The sequence below is a fragment of the Cupressus sempervirens genome, chromosome 10, assembly GCF_028749045.1.
Source record: "Cupressus sempervirens isolate cs-2001-9-10 chromosome 10, ASM2874904v1, whole genome shotgun sequence".
NCBI lineage: Eukaryota > Viridiplantae > Streptophyta > Pinopsida > Cupressales > Cupressaceae > Cupressus > Cupressus sempervirens.
Genome location: NC_143127.1, coordinates 578,514,631 through 578,539,890, shown reverse-complemented (window position 1 = coordinate 578,539,890; position 25,260 = coordinate 578,514,631).

Here is a 25,260-nt window from a genome sequence, read left to right as displayed (position 1 = left end):
GGTAGGATTTCATGCCACAATGAATTTTAGGAAATGAAAATTATAGCATTATACTTATGATAAAGTAGTTATTTTGTTATGTAAAATAGATTTTACTTGTCTAACAAACAAATTCATGCAACACTAAGCTAGATATATAGAGGAGGGTGATAAATATCTTGGGTTGCAACATTGCTTCCCTTCCTGATACATACCTAGGGCTTCCTTTGACTATCAAAGAGGTAAGCAATCATTTTTGGAATATCATCCTGGAAAAGATGCAAAATAAGTTGATTGGATGGAAAGGTAAAATATTAAGTAGTGCAAGTAAGCTTCAACTTCTAACTTCATCCCTTCAAGGGATCTTGATCTACTTCCTCTCCTTGTTCAAAATCACTCAGGTTATGGCAAAGAATCTAGAGAAAATTCAAAGAAACTTCCTTTGGTTGGGGGGTAAGAGAGGAACAAATTAAGTCTGGTGAGTTGGGATACTATGTGTAGACCAAAAAATAGAGAAGGTTTAGGTATTAGAAAGATTTATGACTTGAATAATGCTCTACTTACTAAGGTTGGTGGGAAATTGTAGAAGGAGGAGGCTAACTGGTGTAAGACCCTAAAAGCTAAATATCTAGAAAATTTGAATTTTATCCACTGCATTTGGAGAAATGTCCTTACGGGTTCTAGAATTTGGGGTAACATTTTAAAGAAAAAAAGTTTACTTAGGGAAGGTGTGAGGTGGTTGGTAGGAGATGGTAATCAGATTAAATTTTGGGAGGACACTTGGGCTTGTTTGTAAACCCTGATCTAAATGAAGTATGGTAGGTTAAGGGACTGCCTCCAACTACAGGAAGGAAGTATAGTGAGGAATTTATTTGGACTAGAAAGGAGGTGGAAAAAGATACAAGTGCAATAGGGTCCCCTAAATGGTGGAAATCTAGTGGAGGAATTGGAAGAGATCCTCAAAGGTTACAAAATCCCAAGGGTGAATCAGAATGACATCTTTATCTGGAAGGTGACCATGTTTGGGGAGTTTTCAGTTAGTTCTACCTACAAGATGATTTTTGAGAAAAAAATGGAACCTAAATGTTGGAGGAGAATATGGTTCATCTATCTGATCTCGAAGGTAAATATCTTCCAGTGGGTTTCCATGCATGGAAAAATCCTTACCATTGATAACTTAAGAAAAAGGGGATTCCAATTACCTAATAGATGCTACCTTTGTAAAAGGGAGGAAGAGAATATCCCTCATCTATTCTTAAATTGTAGCTATGCTATTAATATATGGGGTAGGATGTTACAAAAACTTGAAATGGTTTGGGTGTTTGATGAAGGAATAGACGAATTTGCTAAGAATTGGCATTGCCCGTTCCTCCACCCCCTACTTATCCAAATGCCTGCTAGGGTATTTGGAAGGAGAGAAATAATAGAGCTTTCAAAAATGAATAGGGGAGTGAGGAAATTTTTACAAAGATTATATTCAAGTTGATAGTGGAGAATATGAAGAATTTCAAGTGGAGGAAACCAATAGTTTACCTTAATACATGGTTGAACAGAGGATTGCCAAGAATTGGAAACTTGAACAAGGATTCATGGAGGTTGATAATTCTAAGCAACTTTCTAGAAAAAGAATGAGATGGAGACCCCCTGAGGAGAACTAGGTTAAACTTATTTTTGATGGTGTTGTGAGAAAGGAGGGGGCGGTTGGTGGGGGTATGGCTAGAGATAGTGAGGGCAGAATGCTCCTGCCCTATGCTGGTAATCTAGGGAAAGTCTCAAATAATGTTGTGGAAGCCATGGCACTCTTTTGGGGTTTGAATTTGGTTATCAGTGTAGGATGGGAGAACGTGGAGATAGAAGGTGATTCAAAAATTATTATTGAAACTGTGCAAGGCATCATGAAAGAGGGGTGGGCGATCAAAAGGGTGATACAAGATATAAGACATTTATTATGCATCCTAAAAATATTGGAGCTAAAGCATATTTTTCAGGAAGGTAATGGGGTGGTAGACACGATGGTGGTGTTAGGTCTGAGTGTACATGGCTTGCGTTGTTGGAGGGATTTTAGAGTGTTGCAAAATTTGGTAAGACTTTTAGTGAATAAGGATATTATCCCATGATGAAGTACAACTGGAGAGATTTTTTTTATCCTAGAGACAATCCGGTGATGAGTAGACTAATGGGGTCAGTTCTCTATGGACAGATGGCAAGGAATGATGAAACGGGTACTTAAAATAATAAATTCACATGGTTCAAAAGGGAAAGTATATCCAAGGATGATATGGGTGTATTTTTTATTATTTTCTTATGCATATCTTCGTACTTGGTGCTGAGTAAAAATTCAAATTTTAAAAGGTTTTGGGTTATTGGGAATGATGGAAAAGAATGGATTTGGGATAACAATAGTTGACACGTGATAACCAAGCTAAGATGTGAAATGGGCATTCATGAGAGAAAAGGCCTTTATGAGTACTTAGTGCAACTCATTTTTTTGCATAAGTGTGATTGGATTAATATTTGCCTCTGGTTTACAATTTTGAAAGAAGAGAGAATTCTTGTGAAGGTTGTTGATATGGGGGGAGATCTTCTATGTATTGAGCCTATGATGATTGAGAAAAGTGCTCGTAAACCACTATTTTGGTACATGCTTAACAAAGGTGATTTGATCCCATTAATGGAGGTGGTGAATGGCTTTGATGAGAACTTTCCCAACAATTTGTTAACTCCTAGGAGGATAGGAAAGTTACTGTCAATGGTATTACATTCCAGATTTTGGAGGAAATTATCTCCCTAGCGACGGGCCTAGCGATGAAAGGGAGAAAGTGGTAGAAGGTGACCAGGGTTGTGGATGAAACCAACTTAAATGGTTTCTTTCTAGAGGGTAGAGAACCCATTCACCACTGTGGAGGGTTTTTGCAGAAGATAATTCTAGAGCCTTGGAATGAAGTTTTTGTGGTTATGATGAAGTATTTAACTCTTAAAGGGAGGTATGTGGTTTGTTACTATTATCATTTTCCTCTTCTAAATCACTTTTGTCGTTGTGATTATATTTCTCTTTCATTCTTCCTATTACATGATTTAGAGGATACGATAACTGATGTTAAGGAGAAGATGAAAAAGAGGGTTGATTATACTATCCTCCATCAAGGATTGATGTTTTGTCTTTATCAATTCCACTTGGTTCTGTTACCACCTAGGATTGTAGAGGTTGGCATCCCGACTCTCAATAACCCCCACCCCCACCATAGTCCTCGAAGAATTATTGGCCCTAGAGACCCTAACTCCCAACCTTCACCTAGTGGATCCCCAAAGGAGAGGAAGATTTCCCCCTAGTAAAAAGATAAAATCAGAGAAAGGGAAGGAGAAGGTGTCGGAAGACTCGAAGGATGAGGTGAGAGGTGGTAGGAAAAGATCTAGAAGAATTGCAAAAACTAATGCTAAAAGGAAGTTGAGGTCCACGGTCTCACAGGAGGACTCGAATTATGAGGGAATGACCCACCCCAAGCAACAAATTAAATAGAAGACTTCTAACTATGGTGTGGGTAATAATGAGGAAGGGGAGGTGGAAGTCTTGGACTTTTTAAAGTCTAGCTTAGGTGGAGTGACTAAAGGTAGTAAGGAGAGGAGCCATTTCTCAACCTAAATTACTATGGGGTGTGTGGACCTCACGAAGGACTAGTTCCCTGTTACGGTGGAAAGAGCCGCTCCTCGATGACGGTGTCTTCTCCTATTAAGGTTGTTCATAAAGATAAGATTATCTCTAACCCCCCAATTTTGCAGGAAATTGACAAGGGCATTGTGGATGGTAATCTAAGCAATAAGTAGGAGGTTCTTGAGGTGACGTTCAAGCTAGTTGATAAGGAGCAGAGGGAGAGAGTGCACGCCTTAGAGGAAAGGGTTAAACTTTTGGAAAAGTTCACCATCAAGGTGACACACACGGCGACCACTACCCTACACTTGTTGAAGGATAACCAGGAGGCAGACCTCACCCATGAAGACTACAACATGTTGTTTGACTTCTTGGTGAAGGACAGGGCCAACATCCTTCTTAAAGAGAAGGATGAGAAGAAGCCTAATTAGGGCATGCTATCCTTGGTTTCTTGTGTTTTATGGTTTCCTAGTTACTGAACTTTATATGGTTTAAGGTGGTTTTGCCTTTGTTTATAAACTTTTATAGTTAAAGTAGTATTGTTCCTTGCAATGGTAATTTGTTGCCTAGTAAAACTTTTTTTTATTGTTCCTTCAGGTGTTGTTTTTGCTTGGATTAGTAGCAGTAGGGGGTGATTTCGCCAGGTGGTAATCTACTAGTTGTTTGCCAATTTTTCTTTTGTAAGGGTCAGCCCCCTTGTTTTGGCTGCTTTTTAATTCAGAAACAAACAAATTCATTCATAAGCTAATCGGTTTCATTAAGAACCAATTTCATTTTCTATAATTGATTTGAATTTAGAGAGTTTTATGGTTTCTTATTGCACATTTCAAATTTTAAGCAATTGGTTTGAATTAGATTTGAAAAGGAACTATTTCTTTTCAGGACATTATTATTTATGAAGACAAGACACTACTTATTTTTTCCAAAATCCATTTTTTATAGAATAAATCTAAAAATGGAGAGCTGAATTGGTCACAAACAAAGCAAAAAAATTCAAATATTACAATTCCATAACTAATTCAATACTATTGAATTAGTTTTTATTTTTATTTTTATTTCTAGAGAGACAATTTACATAGAAAATGAAAATAGTAATCTTACACTTTTTTTTACATGGAAACTAGGTTCAAACGGAGATGTTAAAATTATTCATTGAGGAATATATTTTTCTAAAATAGTACTTAATATTTTATGTTGATATTGCAGTAACCGTTCAAAGTGTTATAAATGGATTTGTATGTATACGATGAATTTTTGGATTTGACTAAATAGCCAAGGTGAAAAGGCTTTGTTTAAAGAGAGCATGAACATGTATAGGACAAGGAAAATTATGCCCAATCAGCGTATAGACCCATTTAAACTTGGAGTTTTCTATGAACAACCAAACTCATATTCAAGGCTTGGCTCAGTCGAATATAATATGGAGCATAATAAACTTTGAAATGATAATACATGATTTAAATGAATTCTTACTTAGAAATTAATCAATTAGGAATAAAAAGACCAATCAATTTTTTTTAAATTTTTTTGGCACAACAACAAAATTAGATATAGAACTTGCATCTTATCATGAGCAATATAAGGCATTGCTTCTTAGCAATTACTAACTAGTACAAGAAAAGGTTTCAATCTAGCTTAGGAATCCTATTTATACTATGGGCTCCCAACTTTAGTCGCAACAAGCTCAAAGAAAACAAAACTAATAAGCAATCAAAGGATGAATGTCTTACATGGTCATCTATCCATATAGGGAAGATGCAGAAATTTAAACTAAAAGAAAATAACAAAAGACAAGGAAAAACATTAAAATTGAGCAGTTGATGAACATAACAAAGAGCTTAGTTATAAATAACTAATTTGATAGATTTTATGGTTAAAACAACTTGGAAAACATTATATTTTTTACAGACTTGAATTCCTATTCTCCACAACTAAACTTAAGGATGTTTTCCAAAAAACAAATAGATCTATTAAGTATGCTAGAAGGAATGGCAACAAAAGATCTTAAACAAGAACATGGAATGCAAGTCAATCTTGATTGGAGGACACAATCAGTAGGAAAAGTCCAAAACTTATGTGCACACCTTCACCCCCTCCACTGGTTTCCCCAAATTTCTAGCTTTTTCTCTAGATGTGTATGTCTAAGAGATGTTCCCAACTACTTCTCAAAATCATCCCCTAATGGAGTGGAGATTTCCTATTAAAAATCTTCTTCCCTCTCAATCGTTACTTCTAATCAAGGATTATAAAAAACTATCATAAATGACCATAATTTAGAGCTCCCCTTTGCTTTACGTACCCCATGATTTCACTCACATAAGGAATTATGATCTCCCAAAAATTTAACGCCACTCAAAAATTTCAAGTAACTTTCGGTTAGATCTCATTATTCAAAATCTATGCAATTTCTCTATCATATTTACTCCTTTATTAAATACATTTTTAATAGCTATTCTATTGAAATCACATTTTAATAAAAATTGACATTTTGAAGAAAAAAATAAGATTAGAAATAAATCTTAATCCTCATACTTAAAAATTCACATAGTAAACTTTTAAGATTTAAGATAGAAATAAAATCATATGTAAACAAATGATGCACAAAAGAAATTTTAAAATGCGTGTGTGAACACTAGATTATCCCTTTCAGCCCTATCAAGGACCTAGCCTCCTCTACCTCAACCACACCCTCACCTTTAGTCTTGCACAACACTCAAACACTCACAAAACTATAAAAATAGATTGCAATCATATCTCATTTCATTTCATTATCAAATTCAACATCAAATGAAAATAACATATAACGTCATTAGTATACTCATACAACCTTTAATCATTCATTTTGCATAACAACTAATGTAGTGATCACCAAAAAAATGTCATAACATCATAATACATTATTAAGTACAACATCATCATTTTTGCCATGTATTAATCTAATATGGAAAAAGAAAAAGATATAATTGGTCACAATTGATCACACATTGACAAAACAATTATAATAAATCATTAAAAGAAAAACTCGTGAAGATCGAATCATGTAATCATATGCTTGAAATACATATCAACCAAGAACATATCAACTATAGGTCTAAATTGAACAAGTACCAACTTAATATCTAGCTCACATGGATCAATAACAAATAAGTCTTCAAGCGAGGTCAACCAACGAAGTTGATTGAGTCAAAAGTGTCAATATCATCCTACAAGGTAGGAGTCATACAAGATGGGTTGTGACATTTTCTTGTGCTTATCAAGACTAGTTCAAAATTTTAATGATTATCTTGCAGATTAATGGGTTATTTACCTAAGGACTGCGTTGCAAATAACTATGGTGAATATGAGTCCATAGTGGACATCATTTTTAGTTGAACATTATTGGTCATACATCAAAAAGAGCATAAAAAATGTAGAGGCATGAGTGTTTAAATAGTGAATGACAGTCTAGAATTGGCTTGCAAATTGTTCTCTAATAGTCAAGAAATAATGCTTGCAAGTCAAAAACTAGTGTGTTGCTTTTCTAGAAATCCCCAATGAGTGTATCATCTTAGTTGAAGTCAAGTGATTATAGTTACTATAATGAATCAGTTTATCATCAGTTTCCATACTCTGATTATGTTTGGTATTACATGACTTGTGAGAAGTGTTAGCTTGGGTGTGAGTTTATAAGTGTTGTTGGGGAGATACTCGTGAGTTTGTTCACCTGAGATAATCTGGGCAATTTGTGTTGCATTTTCATGTGTCCAGTTGGTCATTGTACACACATATATGCTATTGGAAATGCACAATAAGGAATTATACCCATAAATGTCAAATTTATGTCATTACTAGTTGATTTCCAATTATCGATTTTATTTTCTACACCAGTTATTAAAAAGGGTAGCAAGAAAAGAAATTTCTTCTATTTGGGAATGTTGTGAGAAGACATTCCCATATTAGTCAATGTTATGAGAAGACTGAGTGACAAGCATTCCTATATTAGTCAAGAGTTCATAAAGAGGTAGAAAATTATATTGTCTAAGAAATAGTGACTTTCTAGAGCATTGTGGTGAAATATGAACATATAGATATTCGATGATAGAAGTTAAATTCCTATTTAATTAGAATTCTTCTTCTAATTCAAATGCATGACTAATAGTGCTCATAAACAGGCAAATATTGAATGCAAATTAGTAGCAACTTGAAAATATGTGTATTCCTAATTGGGAAATTTAGACAGGAGATTCCTATAGAGATTTTGAATTATTTAAACCAGTTCACATCAAACTAATCAAGGAACGAGGAAACAATGGAAGGTCTAAAAAATTAGATGTTTTCAAAAGAATTTAATAAAACTTTTAACCATGAGAAGCTAAGGAATTTTTAGAAGGAAAAGGTAATAGGAAATATGTTGTACATCATCAAATGGTAATTAGAGATCAAGACATCAGTGGATGGCCTTTTATTAGATTTGGAAGAGTTGGACCCTTTTTCTTTTAAGGTTAATTACTCTGATTAGAGACTCTTAAATTGGGACTTGTAGCCATCAATGACTACCTTAGTAGAATACATATTAATGGAGCACCCACATGAGGATGTAAGACTTCTAGTTGACTCTTGCTTTAGTGAAATTGTCAAAATTACTACCCCTATTACACCATATAATGATAGCATTGTCAAGGTGGTCATGGAATTGATTTTGAACAACATAGAGGGACTATATGATGTGAAATATCCTATCTTTGGTAAGAGAATGAAATATTGGAGCTTATAGAAAAAATAAAGGTTTTATATCATCATGTTGGATCTTGGTTATGAGTAAATGATTCTACAATTGTCTTAACATCTCTTGATAAAATTTAGAAACATCATCCAAACAATGTGAGTTGCACTAAATCAATTGTGTCATTAATATTAGACTACTACAGTTAGATTTTTTGGCTATATGGATAAGGAAAAATAAGGTCTCACGCATAGTTTATGAGCTTGTGGAGGAATTGATTGAACATAATCTTGATGTGCTAAAGGAGTATATGACTGAAAATAAACTAACATCCCTAGGCATACCAATTGTAAGATCTTTGATTTTGAGTAGGAATAAAATGAGGAAAGAGATCTATTTAAATCCCAAGAAAACTTGGTCCTTTGCTCACTCTTGTGAGGCTAACAAAGAGACATAATCAACTCAAGAAGCGTGGATCAACATTGGAGAAGTTGTGGATTCCTTCATTCAGTTTTAGCATAACGATACTCAAGCTTGCAAGGGGACGAAACGAGCTATGGATAATGGTAAAGATTTCACAAACATCTTATTTGGTGATTCAGAGGTTGTTCTTGACAAAGGTTTTGATGTTTACAAGGAAGAAAATGAAACTTGTCTTGGTGGTGAATGGTTCGAACTTGATGACATAATAAAAGATAAGGCCATATAAATTAAGGTAGCCAAAAATTCTAAAAATGGTGCAGATAAAAGTGAGAATGGATCTAGTATGCAAGAACTAGAACAAGATGGTGTTACTATAGGAGCTGATTTGAAGGACCAAACAAATATTTTATTTCTAGATGATGATTTTGAAGCATATAATTTGGAGGATAAGCTGAAAGTATCAAATGATATGACCATTTTCTCCTTAGTGCATTTTGATAACACCCATAAAAACATCAAGGAAATCATGTGGAAGGTTTAAAGTATTGAAATGTAGAAGGGAATAATGCAGGGAGCCAATAGTGCAAGCCTTCACACTCTTAGTAACGCACTTTAAAAAATGAAATCAGACTGTTTGAAACTACTAAAAGACTAGGATATAGCCATCAAACATGCAGAAGATAAGGAAAAGGAGGTAGATGAACTTTTTCTTTAGCTAAGTATGGAACATTCCTCATTATACTAGGATGAAAACTAGACTTCTATTGCAGCCCTTCACAAGGAAGAGGAACTTAAAGATAAAGCTATTTAGATGGCACAAATTGTTGAAAGAATCAATGCCATTTGTGGGCATAAAAACAAGAACGATGTTTCCACCATTCTCGATCATGATGAGGCAATTTTTGCTGATGAAGGTCATAAGGACCAGTAAGAAGTGAAACCCATGAGCTCTTATTTTTACAAAAAACGGTAATATAATATCACCATATCATGAGGTAGAAGATGAACCAAGTGACTTTACTTCAAAAAGTATGTGTACAGGTGATCATTTCATTAATGGAAACATTAATCTAAGTGATGATGCTTATGGTGATGCTGAAATTTTAAAATTGTCCTTAATGTATTCTAATAGTTTCTACTTCTTATCTAGAGACATACCACCAAGTCTTCATGAGATGCTAGCTATTTATTTACTAGCCGGTGATTTTATCTTTATGCCTACTCCAACTATATGTGGTTGTTACATTGGGTCTACTATTATTTTTCCAGATCTGGTCTAGCCTCTTTAGATTAGAGAGTCATTGGTTGACTCTTGGAGATACCTCTGTTACACCTATATACATTCATTGTTGTCATTAGTGTAAAATGGATGATCGGTGAGTACAAAGGATATTGGTCGATGAACATTGTTAGCAAGCCATAGTATATTAATCGAGTCAAGGCAAAACATAAGTATAAGTATGAATCAAGTTATAATCAAGCAGAGATATGTACACAGAGAAAAGACATAATCGAGCCAAACAAGCTTATGAAGTCATGAGGACACCAAATGACAACACATTTATCGAGCATGAACATAGTGTTTATTGAGTTATACATGAAGAACCTAAAAGTTTGAAATGTCACTAAAATCTATGTATTTTTATTCCACCGAGTAGAAAAAAAGTTTATACAGATCACGAAGAATATTTGGTAAGATTTATTGGGAAGAGAGACTTGACTAGTAATGATCAGAAGACAGAATATGATGGAATAATAGAAGTCAAATGAGATGATAAGGATAGATATCGATTGTAGTGCCTACCCCTAGTTTGCTTTTTGTTATATTGTTGAATTATTTTAAGCCAGTTTTCATGGTTACATGATTTTATTTAGTGGTACTTGGTTACTTAATTTAGTTGATACTATTTACATGTTTGGATTATATATTTGATGAGCTACTTTATACTCGGATATTTGATGTGTTCATGGTTATTCTTTTGATGGTGATGTTTGCATACTTCATACAGTGATTTTAGTTGCTTTCATGATGCCAATTATATGGATGATTTATATATGGTTTTATGGTTACTTACCCCATACTTGCATGTGTATAGTGTACATGTATGTTTTACTTTATGTTTGACGTATCTGATGTGATTGAGGGAGGGATTTGTAATCACCTGCTAGTTAGGATCTACATGATGTACCACTCCCTATCATTGCATGTTTAGTTTAGGTATATATGCATATGTACATGTTTGACTTTTATGCAGATTTCATGTACCGGGCATCGACTTCCTTGAATTTTCAGGATGAGTGTGTCCTATTGTAGTATATCAATGGTAAAAGATGGGAGATAGTTCTCAAGCCCAAATCCTAAACCTAAGCCTAATTTTCCTAGAATAAAAGACAAGTACCCAAGTTCTTTACATTTCCAAATTCGTCAAAGTGATGTGAATTCAAGATTTTAACCTTTGAGTTTGTTTCGTAATTTGTCTTTTTAGTTGAGTTTTATCTTATTGAGTTTGTGGGTATGTTGTGATTTTCAAGTATAATTAAATCAACCAAAGAGATACTTAAATGATTTAATTAAAAGAAAAATTTATAAAGAAAAATCAATTTTATTATATTTAATTAATTGAGAAATTAATTAAATGGAAGACATAAATTTAAAGATTTAATTAAAAGACTAAATTTGGCATAATTATATTTATTTAATTTAACAATAATAAATTTAGAAGTTGCATTTAAATAATGGACTTTAAATATTATTATTAGTTAAATTAATAAATATATTTTCTAAAAATGTATTTCTTGTTAAAAAAATGAAGTGGGAATAATTTAAATAAAGTTTATTTTAGTTAAAGGCAAAAAGCACGCGCAAGGAAATTAAATATATTTAAAATAATAAAAGTTCATTTCAAGGAGAGGGCTTTGCATGTTTGAAAACCAGAAACCCTAAGTAGAGTTAAACTCTTTATTAAGAGTTTCAATCTCATTCCTACACACAGAGGTTTTGGAGAGCAAAATAATTATTGAAAGTTTCATAGGGTTTGGATTTGCATGCATTCACAGGTTATCTCAGATTTTAGTTGTTGCTTTGAGGTAGGGTTTGAAAACCCATTGTAGAATTTTATTGAAAGGTCTGTCTACTTTGTGTCTTCCTGGGTGCTTGCATAATGCTTATTAGTTTATTGTATTAATTTTTGGATAATGAATTCTATTGTATATTTTGAAAAGGAAAACTTAGTAATCAAGAAAACATGACTGAGGAAAACTATAGAAAAATTTAGAAAATTATTATGACTATATTCTTTTAAAACTCTTTCTAATATAAGGAAAATTTGATTATAGAAATCTGGAAAAAAAAAATAACAAATTGAATAGGTGGGGTTTGAACTTTAAATTTGTCACATGATTATCATGAATTTTCTAAATAAAGATAAATTTTCTTCTTATATCTAAAATAACTTAATTGCAAAATTTATTGGAAAAGTAAAAGATTAATTGAGAGGAAAGCATGTTGTAGCTAAACTTATACATGCATGTGAAAACAAATATATTAATTATAGAAAACTAAGTATATTTTGGTTGCATGATTTGAGAGATCAAAGGCATGCGAAAATACTACTTGTATGTTTATTTTATTTTATAAAAATATAATATAATTTTTGGATTTTTGGATTTTTTTTAGAACTCTTTTTATGATGTATTATTAATTCTGAAAATTTAAAATAAAATAAAAATGTTATTTATTTATTTTGAAAATAAATAAATAAATACTACTTATTTTCTTATTAGTGGGTTTTTAATATTATTTTTTTTTTTAAAACTTTGAGTGGGTTATAACTTGTTATATATTTATTAATACAAGTGGAGTTATAACTTAATAAATATATATTTGTGACATAGCTATATTTTAGGAAGAGTTATAGTTGAGTGAACCATATAATCATCTATTTATGAATATTTAAATATTATGAGAGAAATTGTAAATAGTTTAATTATAATTATAATTTCAAGTTTGAGTTATCTCGAGTTGCATTATGAATTAAAGGAAAAGTAAATATTAATATTAGACTTAAATAGAAGTCAAATTAATATTTTAGAAATGAAATTGATATTAAGATTTAATATAATAATATACGTTTATGTTATTAATTAAATTATTTATGATTTAAGACTATTTAAATTAATAACATGATAATACTGCATGATTGATAAACCTCTATCCAACTGTGAAATGATTATGAAATGAAAACTTGAATTTGACGCAAATCAATTTTTATGGAATTATATTTAAATAAATAAATAAATGACTAAATAACTACAGTCGTTTTAAATGTATGTTGAAATGTCATGTTTTATCTTGCGATTTTTTTTTAAAGAAACCTAGTAGTTCGACCAAATAGGATTGTTTACTAGAGGCTTGGGAAGTGATGGTTTTATGATGATGCTATGTGATGTTGTTTTGTCACAATTATTTCATTCCCAACCAACATGCTATATTCATGTGTTTCTGTGATGAGATCGAGTTCTTTTTTGTAAGATCATTAATTATGATTTTCTTGGTGTAACCTATGAGGTTTTTGATCAATTATCTATTTGTGCTTTCCAGTTGCTTGTATAGGACTAAGGTGAATATTGCAACTTTCTTGGTGTAACCTATGAGGTTTTGATCAATTGTATATTTGTGCTTTCTAGTTGCTTGTATATGATTAAGGTGAATATTGTGATTTAATGAGATATAATTTTTTATGAGCTTAGGGTAGGTTATCTATGTGTATGTTGGGAAGTGGCTTGTAATGGAGGTCGGAGCCCTAAAGAGGCTGCCTGGGTAACCCATTGTAAGTTGTATTAATAAATGATAACATTTCATTAAGGGGGTTAAAATGAATTAACAAGAGTCGGTGTATTACCTCGCCCATGCCTCGAGTGCTAGTATAGACTAGGATGGGAGTGGAGAGGATACTTGGTTGCGACCTTGCCTAGTTATTATACCTTGTTTGTAAGAAACGATACAGATGTCACATAAAATCACCCAGGGGCCGTAGTCCAAAGAGATTGCCAAGGTAACCTTAGAGTTGACTCAAGTGATGACACTTGCCCACATGCATATTAGGTTTCCTATTTGTCTTTGTTGCCTCTAGGATTAGATGTTACTTATGTACTTGGTACCTTTGAGATAGATTGCTATCAGGATTCCTTTACCTAGATTCTTGTTATGACTTATGGATTGTTATCCATATGGGACTTGAGATTATCTCTTCAACATAGTGGGAGTGGTCCATTTCGATTCGACGAGGTCAGGTGGTAGCATTTCTTATACCATTGAGATCCAATAGCTAGATGTACCTTGTGTAATTGTTTTATTCTTTTGATCTTGTGATTATGTTCTATGGTCATATTCTAGTATATTGTACTTTGATTATTTGAGTTCCTATGGGATGTTGTATCTTATCATGATATATATTCTTGTAGCATTTCATACCCTATGACATGTGCAAAGGATCAGTAAGCATTCTGGTTATGCCATGTGGCATCTTATGTACTTGTATATTCTTTCATGTGATTTTGTACCTATGGTTATTCTATGACATGGACTTTGTTTACTTATCATATTTAATCTTAATAAAACTTATGTGTGTGATTCAACATTATGGAACCCTTGAGAGATGTAATTGTTATTGTATTGCTTAGGTATGTATGTGATTTATTACTTCTACTATGCTATCTCTTGAATATTTTAATCTTTCAAAAAAAATGTTTAGTAAACTTAGTGACATTATAGGTTAATTTCTCTTGGGTTCCCTAGCAAGGTGTTACATAGATCAATGGCATATTCCAGAAGTTTCTATAAACCCTAGTAAGGCCATGGATCAAAGAGGAAAAATGATTTCTATATAAGGACCTAAAAAGAATAGTTTAAGGTTGTTGAGGTTGTAGTTGTTCAAGTTATGTTGGAAAGGGGATATGTTAAAGGAATAAAAAATGTGAATATGTTGTAGAGTAGAGTACCATGCAAGAACGAAGGAATGATTTGATACATCAATCACAAGAGGTGATAAGGTGTTGAGAAAAAGAGACATCTAGACAACAAAGAAAGTTGTACTCAATGAGATCACTACTATTTTCTCACCATTGTAGCAAATAAATCCTTTAATAGGGTAGACCTAAAAATCTTATTGTAAATCCTTTAATAGGAAGTTGTGACTAGAAGAACAAATTTGATCAGAAATCTTAGGTGATTTTCCTGGTTTGGAAGGCTTCTCTGGTTGCCTCGCTTTCCAATATGTTTTTCTAGGTTCCAGTGTCCTTGCTGGTTTCTCTTTCTGAACACTTATGTTGGTTTTAGGTCCTTGCTTGACCTAGTTTAATTGTACTACTAGTTTCAGATCCATTTAAAACCTGGTAGAGCTTCATGGTATATCTTTCTTTTTTATGTAAAGGGTTTCGGGGCCCCTTCAAAACCTGCTTTTACCTTAATCTAAAACATTCTTATTGTAAATCTCTTAACATAGTGCTCAATTTATGTGTTTCAAAATCCTTGACAAAGGTGGATTCTGACAAATCTTTTTGTACTACTTCTAACAAAGTAAGTCAATGGAAGTGACAAGAATTTGTAGCCTTAATAGACAATCTCTTGCTGCAGTAGTGAAGGATTTGTAGGTGTCATCCCCATCAAAGTTTTCCCTCTAACCAAGGGCTTCTACATTATCAAAATCTTTGTGTCATGTGTGTTATAATTTTATGATTTATGACTATATCCTTATGATGAAATAGATTATTTATGTTTAATTTCATTTCAGTGTTGAATTTGTAAATATGCATGTCTAATGAGTTCATATATCATAAGAGAAAATCATATTTGAAACAGTATAAAAAGTTTTAAGGATATTGATTCACCCCTCCTCAAAATCCTATCTTTCCTACATATTCCAACAATTGGTATCAGAGCTAGTTCTCTTGTTAAGGGGTTTTTCCACCTCAAATAAAATATCTAAGATATGGAAAAGTATAGGCTTGATAAGACTATTGAGAATCAAAATTCAGAATTAAGGATTACCCTAAGTAAGATCAATATGATGAAAGAGAAGATGAACTGGCCACTAAACAAAAGGAAGGATTTAGCACATTAAATGAATGACACGACATATTAGGAAGAAGTGATTGAGGAACTATTTGATGGAAACATGTTTGATGAATCATAAGCTACAATATCAGATTCAATGGACAAAAATAAAACCTAAGCAAATGAAATCTTTGAAAAGAGAGCAAGAAGTGTTGTAGTGCCTGCCCCTAGGTCACATTTTTTTTATCATTTTTGAACTCTTTTAGGGCTAGTTTTATGTTGATGGTTAGCAGTATTGTTGTGAGACTATCAGATATTGTGCTATGGATTCAATTGATATGTGATGAGATTACTTATACTCTACATTTCATGTATGCATGATGATTATTACATTGCTTTTAGTTATTGATGATGATTAGATTAGATGGTTTATTATCACATGTGCTTTCTTATGGATACTTAACCCATACTTGCATGTGTATGGTGCACATTTTTGTTCTTTTATTGTATGGCATTTTTGATGTGGTTAAGGAACGGAGTCGTAGTCACCTGCTAGTCGCGATCTACACGATGCACCACTTCCTGCCATTGCTTGTTTAGCTTAGTATATATTGTGCTTGTACATGCGTAGATTTTATGCAAGTTGCAGGTATCGGGTATCGACTTTCCTGAATTGCCAGGATGAGCGTACCCTATCACATTATCTCAATGGTAAGAGAGGGGAGATAAATTCTCAAGTCCAAATCCCAACCCTTTAAGCCATTTGTCCTAATTTTCGTATCTGAGTTGAGTACCCTCTAAATGCATCAAATGACATAATTCATGATATTAACCCTTTTGGTTTGATTTTGTATGTGTTTTGCTATAGTGGGTTTTTCGTATTTTATTTTATGAGTCTTTAGTGTATCTTCTATTAATTAAGCCTAATTAAAAGATTTAATTAATGGTTTAATTTAATGGAAAATTAATATGATATTTTAATATTTATTTTATTTAATTAATTAGGAAATTAATTAAATAAAATAATTAAATTTGAAGATAAAAGTTATAATTTTAAAGTTGGAATGTGATAATATTTATTTAAGTTAATAAATATTTTAGCAATTAAGTTTCAAAAATGAATTTAAAATTGAAAAATGATATTGAAATTATTAAAAGATTATAGGTTGCATGATGTGTGCATGTGATTAAAATATAAATATATTAAGATAAAACAAATGGATTTATTAAAGTAAGTGCATAAAAATTAATAAATTAAATTGGAAAGAGCAAAGTGAATATTAAATTAATTAATGTGCAATATTTATTCACATAGGAGTATGCGAGCTCTTGGGAGTTGTCATGTTGACAACACAAGAGTTTGCACTCTAATTATGCACGTGTTGTCAACAACACAGGAGTTAGCGCACAAATTAAGCACATGGTGTCTACAACCTTATGACTCATCTAGAAGGTTGGAAAAGACTCATGCTTAGTTGTGAACACCTTCTGGTGGTTTCTAGGTGCTTCCTAAGAGTTCTTTATATTTAGGCACTCCTAGAAGCTTAGGGAGAGAATTTGGAGCATGTTTGGAGGACCCAGGAATGTGGGAGAAGGAAGGAGCTTGCTCTACGGATTCTGAAGAGAAGTGATTTAGCATTAGTGTCTGGGTAGACACTTGTGACTTTGCTTATGTTATTTCCGCATCTTGCACCTCCTATCTTCTTCGTGTCTTTTGAATGCTTTCTGAGGATTATATGTATGATTGTTTTAGTTTTATGCAATTTTGTCATGGATACTTAAATTTTTGTATGAGAAACCCCATGAGCGTAGATCTGAGGAATTTATGATATCTAGGGTTAAATGTTTAAGGGCAAACCTATTAGAAGAATTATTAGGGAACGATCATTATGAAGAGAATTCTTAATTTATTAAATTGGAAAGCCCTTTTTATTTTAAAAACTATGTATTTGTTCTCTTTTAAAATTATGCAAATCTGCATATACATACATATATATATGTATATACATATGTATGTACATACATATGTATATACATATGTATGTACATACATATGTATATACATATGTATGTACATACATATGTATATACATATGTATGTACATACATATGTATATACATATGTATGTACATACATATGTATATACATATGTATGTACATACATATGTATATACATATGTATGTACATACATATGTATATACATATGTATGTACATACATATGTATATACATATATATATATATATATGTATATATGTATATATAATTAAATGCAGATTAATTATATATACATATATACATATATCCATATATATATACATATATAATAAATCGCTGTTAAATTGCAGTTGGGGAAAAATTATTATATTGAGGCGCGTTTTGGGAAAAACGTATTTGAAAATGTTTTAAAGAAATTTATTATCAAAGTTTAAGCGCTTGATAGAAAAAGTTATTGAAAACGTTTTATAAAATAAAATAAAATTTATATATATATATGGGAGGCGGGGAGGGATGAATCCCGTACCCCCATCCCACTATGCGTAGAGAGCAGAGGCTGGCGACACTGCTGCCGCAGGCCCTGCGTCAGTTGGCCTACACGGCTCTGCCATATTAAAAGGCAGTGAACGGGCCGCGTTTCACATGCAATATATTTGTTCTTTTAATAGTGATGTTGGTAAAATATATGATAAGAATTGTAATTCAATTTTTTTATATAATGAGGTTAATAAATATATATATATATATATATATATATATATATATATATATATATATATATATATATATATATATATATATATATATATATATATATATATATATATATATATATATATATATATATATATATATATATTGTAATTCGATTTTTAAGTGATAAAGTTATTGAATATTAATAATTATATATATATATATATATAATATTTATAAAATTTTATTTAAGTAATTAATCAAGTTAGTAAAATTTCAAACAAGTGATATAGTTAGAATTTATTAGAATAAGTTCAAATATTTAAGTTACCAATTTATTTTAGGGATTCTCGAAATTGTAACTTGATAAATGATTTAAAAGTATTTAGATATAGTTTTATATATTTAGAATTTTAATAATTAACTTAATTAAATTTAGTTAAATTAAGGTTAATCAATAGAATATATTATAAATCGAAGTTTTTGAATTATGCAATTATTGTTATCAATAATATTGGGTTCATTAAAATTGCTAATTGATTATTGGAATTCATTGGGTAAGTTATTTATTGAAGATTGAAATTAAATGGGGGGTTAAACTTTAGTTGACTCAACTTTTAAACGAGATATCCACAGGGTAGCAAAGAGTCTTCTCGCTTGATAATAATCATTGAATTATTAGTTATGATATTAATAATTAAGTTATGTGATAGAGTCTTAATTGAAATGATTATTGATAATATTAATTTGTTAAGGAAATATTAGTATTCATTGAAAAGAATGATGAATGTGGTCATTATAGATTTATTAATAAGATTTCCAATATAACTTGTTATTAAATATTAGCAAGTCATTATTGAACTATTAATATTAGAGAATTGGATTATGTTTGACCTTTAACTTACAAATTATGGCTAGTTATTAATTGGGTCGTTGATATGGATATGTAATTATTAATTAAATTTAATTAATAATTAAGTTATGTAATAGAGTGATAAAGAGTCATACCTATGTTCATTATTAATATGAATTAATTAAGATTAATTAATATGAGAAGTGGCTTAATTGAAGCCTTTATTTGATAGATGGTTAATTTTTCCTTTGATTATTTTTGGAGAAATTGTCAGGTTATTTTAATATTGTAATTTGATTAAAGGGAAGTACTTAATTGAGTTAATAAGATTTAATAAGTAGCTTGCTGCAGTCTACTTTAGAGAATTGATTTAGGTCAAGGTGGGTTATGGGGCTTAAATGACCCAATTTATATATAATTAGGTTTTAATTAAGATGTTATTATTATAATATTTTCAATGTTGAATATGGAATTATTAACTTAATAATAATTGATAATTATTATTAAGTTGAGGGGAAATATTAGTACTCATTAAAATAATGGTGAGACGGGTATTATAGATTCACCTTTAACATAGTTTGTTTTTCATGATTAACGAGTTACTATTAAATTGTTAATTTGAATGTCAATAGATTGGATTATTATTAAATGTAATTTACGAGATTGATTTAAATCGATGAAGATTATTGTTAATTAATGATAAGGGAGAGTTATTCAATTAGTAACATTGATCTTGGCAAAATAAAGCGAATGATTTAATTAAGGGACAATGAAGATTAGATTGTTGAGTAAATATTTATTCTTCAGTTATTCTTAGAATGTAATTTTAAATAATAGAAGGATAATGTTATCGAGGGAACAAACGGGTTAACGTGTAGGTTAAATGAAGAACCTTACACACTTGAAATATATAATTGAAAATGAAAACTGAGACCCCACACTTAATTCGACTATGTAAATTTAGCAAACCAAAAACATGTGTTTGCATTGTGTTTTCTCTATGCTTCTTGTTTTGGGTTTTTGGGTTGACTAGTGTTGACCAGTTATAGGACGTCTAATAGAGGCTCCAGGGTTATGAGTGTGATGGCATGTTGATGTTATTTGATCTCGATCTTTCTAAACCCAACCATGGTAATGTGATGGTATGCTCTATGAAATGTTTGTATTTACTGATTGTTATTGCTTATCAGTCTTCTTGAGTGAAGTTGAGTTATATGTATCTAAGACACTTGACTTAACCTTTTTTGAGTCATCGATCAGTTATCCTTGGATTACTTTCTAGTCGCCATGATGGGACTGAAGTGTTGATTTATTTCTTGATGATGTCATGTTGTGACATGTTTGACGCAACCATTTTGGAGTCTCCGATCAGTATTATTTTGAGATACTTTTTGGTTGCTTGTTAAGAACCAATGATTATTGTGATTATCAGTGATACCTTCAGTTGCCAATAGAGAACTATTGTGGTCATGATTATCTATGGATGCTTTTCAGTTGCTCATGGAGATTTGATGCTTTTATTGTGGATTATCTTTTGGTATTTTTCTAGTCGCTTGTATAGGACTGTGGTGATTTTGTGATTTACGATTCCATGAGCCTAGGGTAGGTTATCTACTTGTAGTGTCGGGAAGTGGCTTGCAATGGGGGCCGGGGCCCTGAGTGGCTACCAGGGTAACTCATTTTAAGTTATTTAATAAGTGAAAACATTTACACTAAATGGGGATTAAATGAACCTAATAAGATAATTGTAAGTTCTCGCCCATGCCTTGAGTGCTAGTACAGACTAGGATGGGAGTAGAGAGAACGCTTGGTTACGACCTTGCATTCTGTAGTATGCCTCGTCTGTATGAGAGGATACTAGTGACCGCACAGGGATCACTAGGGGGCCGGGGTCTATTGAGAGACTACCAAGGTAACTCTAGCGTGATCTGTGCGATGAAACTTTCTCGCTTGCATAGTAGGTTTCCTACATGTCTTTGTGTGCCTCTGGGATTAGATGTTGGTTTGTGTTGGAACCTTTGTGTTAGTATAATTTTAGGATTCCTGGACTTAGAGAGTATTTATGCTATGTGATTTTGATAACCTGTTTGGGACTTGAGATTATCTCCTTAGCGCGGTGGGAGTGGACCATTTAGGTTCCACGCAGTCAGGTGGTAGTGTTTTTTCACTCTTACCATTTGAGATCCGTCTGAGACACCGTGGCTGATGCATTCTTTGATAGCATCTATCTTCATAGATTATGATGGTGGACATGTATCCTTATATTGATGATTTTCATATGTTAGATGATGTTATCTTATGCTTTACTTTGCATGTTAGATGTAGTATGACTTAGGAGTGACATTCCTACTATGTTAATACCGATGATCTCTTCGGTGATTTGGGATGCTACACACGGAGGGATGGCTAGGATCCACGATGGTCTAATGATGCTATTTACGGTTGGGAGGATCCATGCACTTAGTTAATTATGTTTGTTGATTTATGGCTATGATGATGTATCATGTATGATTTGTGGTTTCATTTATGTTATTGCATCATAGATTAGAATTAGTAGGATGATGTACTTTATTTACATGGATGTATACTCTTTTAAGCCTTTCATACCTTGTGGCATGTACAACGAATGATTGAGCAATCAAGAATGTAATTTAAGAACGTTGGACTTTTCATTATTATTTCATGTGGATGTAGTATTAGATGGAATCATTAATAGTTAATTTAGATGTGATTCAACGTTAAGGGATCCTTAAAGAATGTAACCTGTTATGTTATGTTATGATTACTTTCAGTTGAATAATATTATTGCTTTTGCTACTATGTTATGAATAGTGTTACTTTCATGTTTCAAAAAAAAAAAAAATGCTACCAAACTTAGTGAAACTTTAGGTTAATTCTTTGGATCCTTTGGCGGGGCATTACAAGTGCAATCTACAAGGATGTGCAAAGTCTTGGAACATAAGAGACAAGAATAGGATTTGAAAATAATGATAGAAGATAATAAGAGGAGATCACTACAAGACTGAATACAAAGGATGATGAAATCATGAGATTGACCTAGAACCATTACGATATGGTAAATCAACTACTCAGTGCAAAACTATGAGATTGGCTGAAAGATGGAAGAATTTATTGAGTTGAGATCTAAGAATGAAAAGCTAAAGAATGAATATCAAATTGAGAATGACACAAATGAACAATTGAAAAGATGAGAAGACAACATGAGGAAACTAGGTGCACAATTGAGAGGATAGAGAAGATCAAGAGACACGACTAGATTAGGCTTTACTGAGAAATCTACAACTGAGCAAGGAGAGTCATCCAAGCAAGCTGAACAAAGGAATGTCCATGAAAATCCCAAGCCAAAAAAGTAAATATGTTATCATTATGGAAAACCTAGACACATGGCTAATATCTGTAGCAAAAAAGTTGGTAAGACTAATGCTACACCTAAATTTGATGGTTATTGGTACAATTGCAATAAGTATGGTCATCAAGCATATGAATGTAGATGCAAATTTAATCAATCTCTTAAGAAATATGAGTTCAATGGATATTTTTATGCATGTAATAAGTTTGGAAACAATTCACAAGATTGCAGATTACAAAAAAAGTCCAACTATGTACTGAACAAGCAATGTAACATAGTTAATTGGGATTACAACATAAGGATTGCATGCATTGCATGTGGAAGAAATGGACACATTGCAGCTAATTATATGAGATTCTACTTTGGAAGAAGACCTGACAACTAGAGGAATACAAGAATGGCATGTTTTCAAAGTCATAAGGTTAGTCATTTAAGCATAGGTTGTAGGTACCAAGCATCAACACCTAAAATAAGAAGATACCAAAGGCAAGAACACAATTGATGTTGATGAGATGCACAACTAGATGGGTAAGACTTGGCGAAAGAAGACTAAAGAGAGTGGAACATAAATTTTGAAAACTACAATTGGAACAATTGTTATATTGTCATTAATGTCAAACCTTACTGGTAAGACATTTGCTAGCAGTGTAGAGTGCCATATCAATTGATTGATGAAGAGGATTTGAAAAGAGAGATAACAAGATGAACTGGTGGAGTTGTTGAGTAAAGAGGAGTAAGTATGATAGAATTACAATGGGCACTTGATTAGTTAGTAGTTGACAAGATAATGTGTTGTTTGATCATTTTATTAAGCGTAGAAGAAAAATGAGTTGAAGTGTAGAAGAGATGATTGATATAAGACAAGAAGTTGAGTAAAACACTAATCTTGTTTGAGTGACAGGTTAATAGGTCAATGGAAAATTTAAGAATTATTGAGTAAAAGATTAAGGAACTTTAGTTATAGCCGAGTAGAATAGTATAAGCCAAGTGTTGGTAATGACCGAGCAAGATGAAGAGAAAATTGAAGTAATGATCGAGTACATTAAAGGCCTAGCAAGCTAGTGTAAGTCAAGAAAGATAGATCAATAATGACCAAGCTACTTAGTGATGACCAAGATGAAGAACATAGTGATGACCAAGTGTCAAAAAATTAACAATTTGTGAAAAAATCAAGATTTGAGGCCAACACATGAATTTACAAATTGGTCAAAATGTGTAAAAGATCAATATTGATGAGCTAGCATATTTAATGCACAAGTTGAGTTTATCAAGTAATCTAAGGCAAGAATTTAATGAGAAGTTTCTAAGAAGAAGTAGAAGGACAAAATGATGGACAGATTCAATGAATCTAATCAAACCTTAAGATCTATGGTTATGTTTGAGTGACAAAAGATTAAACCTATCCATTTGAGGAGACATAAGAGATGATTTGTGGTTGTTGGAGTGGTGAATTTGTGTCATAATTGTGTAAATTTTATTTTCATGTTTCATGTTATTTACTAATATATATTCCTATTATTCAGCATATACTAAACAAAGAGCTAAGTGATGAGATGAATAAGTTGGATTATTGATGAATTGCTATATGGAATGAGGGGATTTATGAGTTTGATTAAGTTGTTTGAAGTTGTTAAAAATTTAATTGGTATATCTAGACTTGAGGATAATTGATTCACCCCCATCCCCTTAGTGATTCAAGTCATTCTGACACATCAAATATTATAGCCAGTGGTACCCTTATCCAATGGATCAGGTGAAACCTCTACTTCCAACTAAATCATACCAAAACGTATGGGAACAATATTAAAATTGTCATATCTCACATAAGTTCCTTGTAATAATGAATTGAAGTCCATATCAACATGTTGTAAGATGAAAAAGGACAACTCTTGGAATACTTAAAGTTGATGAAGACAATGAGTAACACCGAGCAAAACAATCAATCAAGCTGATGAGTTTTAAACTATTTCTATTCAAGATGTTGTAGACAATGTACATAACATGGTGAGGGACATAGTTGACAATGTAAAAATTGAAGATCTTATTAGTGAAGACCCACATGATGAAGTGAAAAAGAATCAAGATGTAATGGTAGAACCGAGATTAATGTTGAAGTACAACCACTCCCCGCGTTAACACGTGTATATACCAAGCTATACACCTATAATTGAGAAGATTAAGGCTTATAAGAGGCCTGACACACAAATAGAGCCACACAAATGTAATTACTACTAATAGTGATTGTTTGAATTATTTTGTTACCAATGTGCCTATGGATACAAATACACAACAAACCAAGCACCAAGTTCAAACTACTCAAGAAAGAAATAAGGGTACCAAGCAACAAACTGGTGATGGAAATGATGGTACCACATAAACTAGTGGAGATACAAATAATAACACAATAGATGATTCTTCTATAGGCAATAGGCTACAAGCTTAAGGACTTCTGAGTGAGGGATTAAAGGAGCAATGTAATCAACCTCAACCCGAGTAGAGTTCACAAGATGAACTAGATAAGGATAAACCAAAAAAATATGA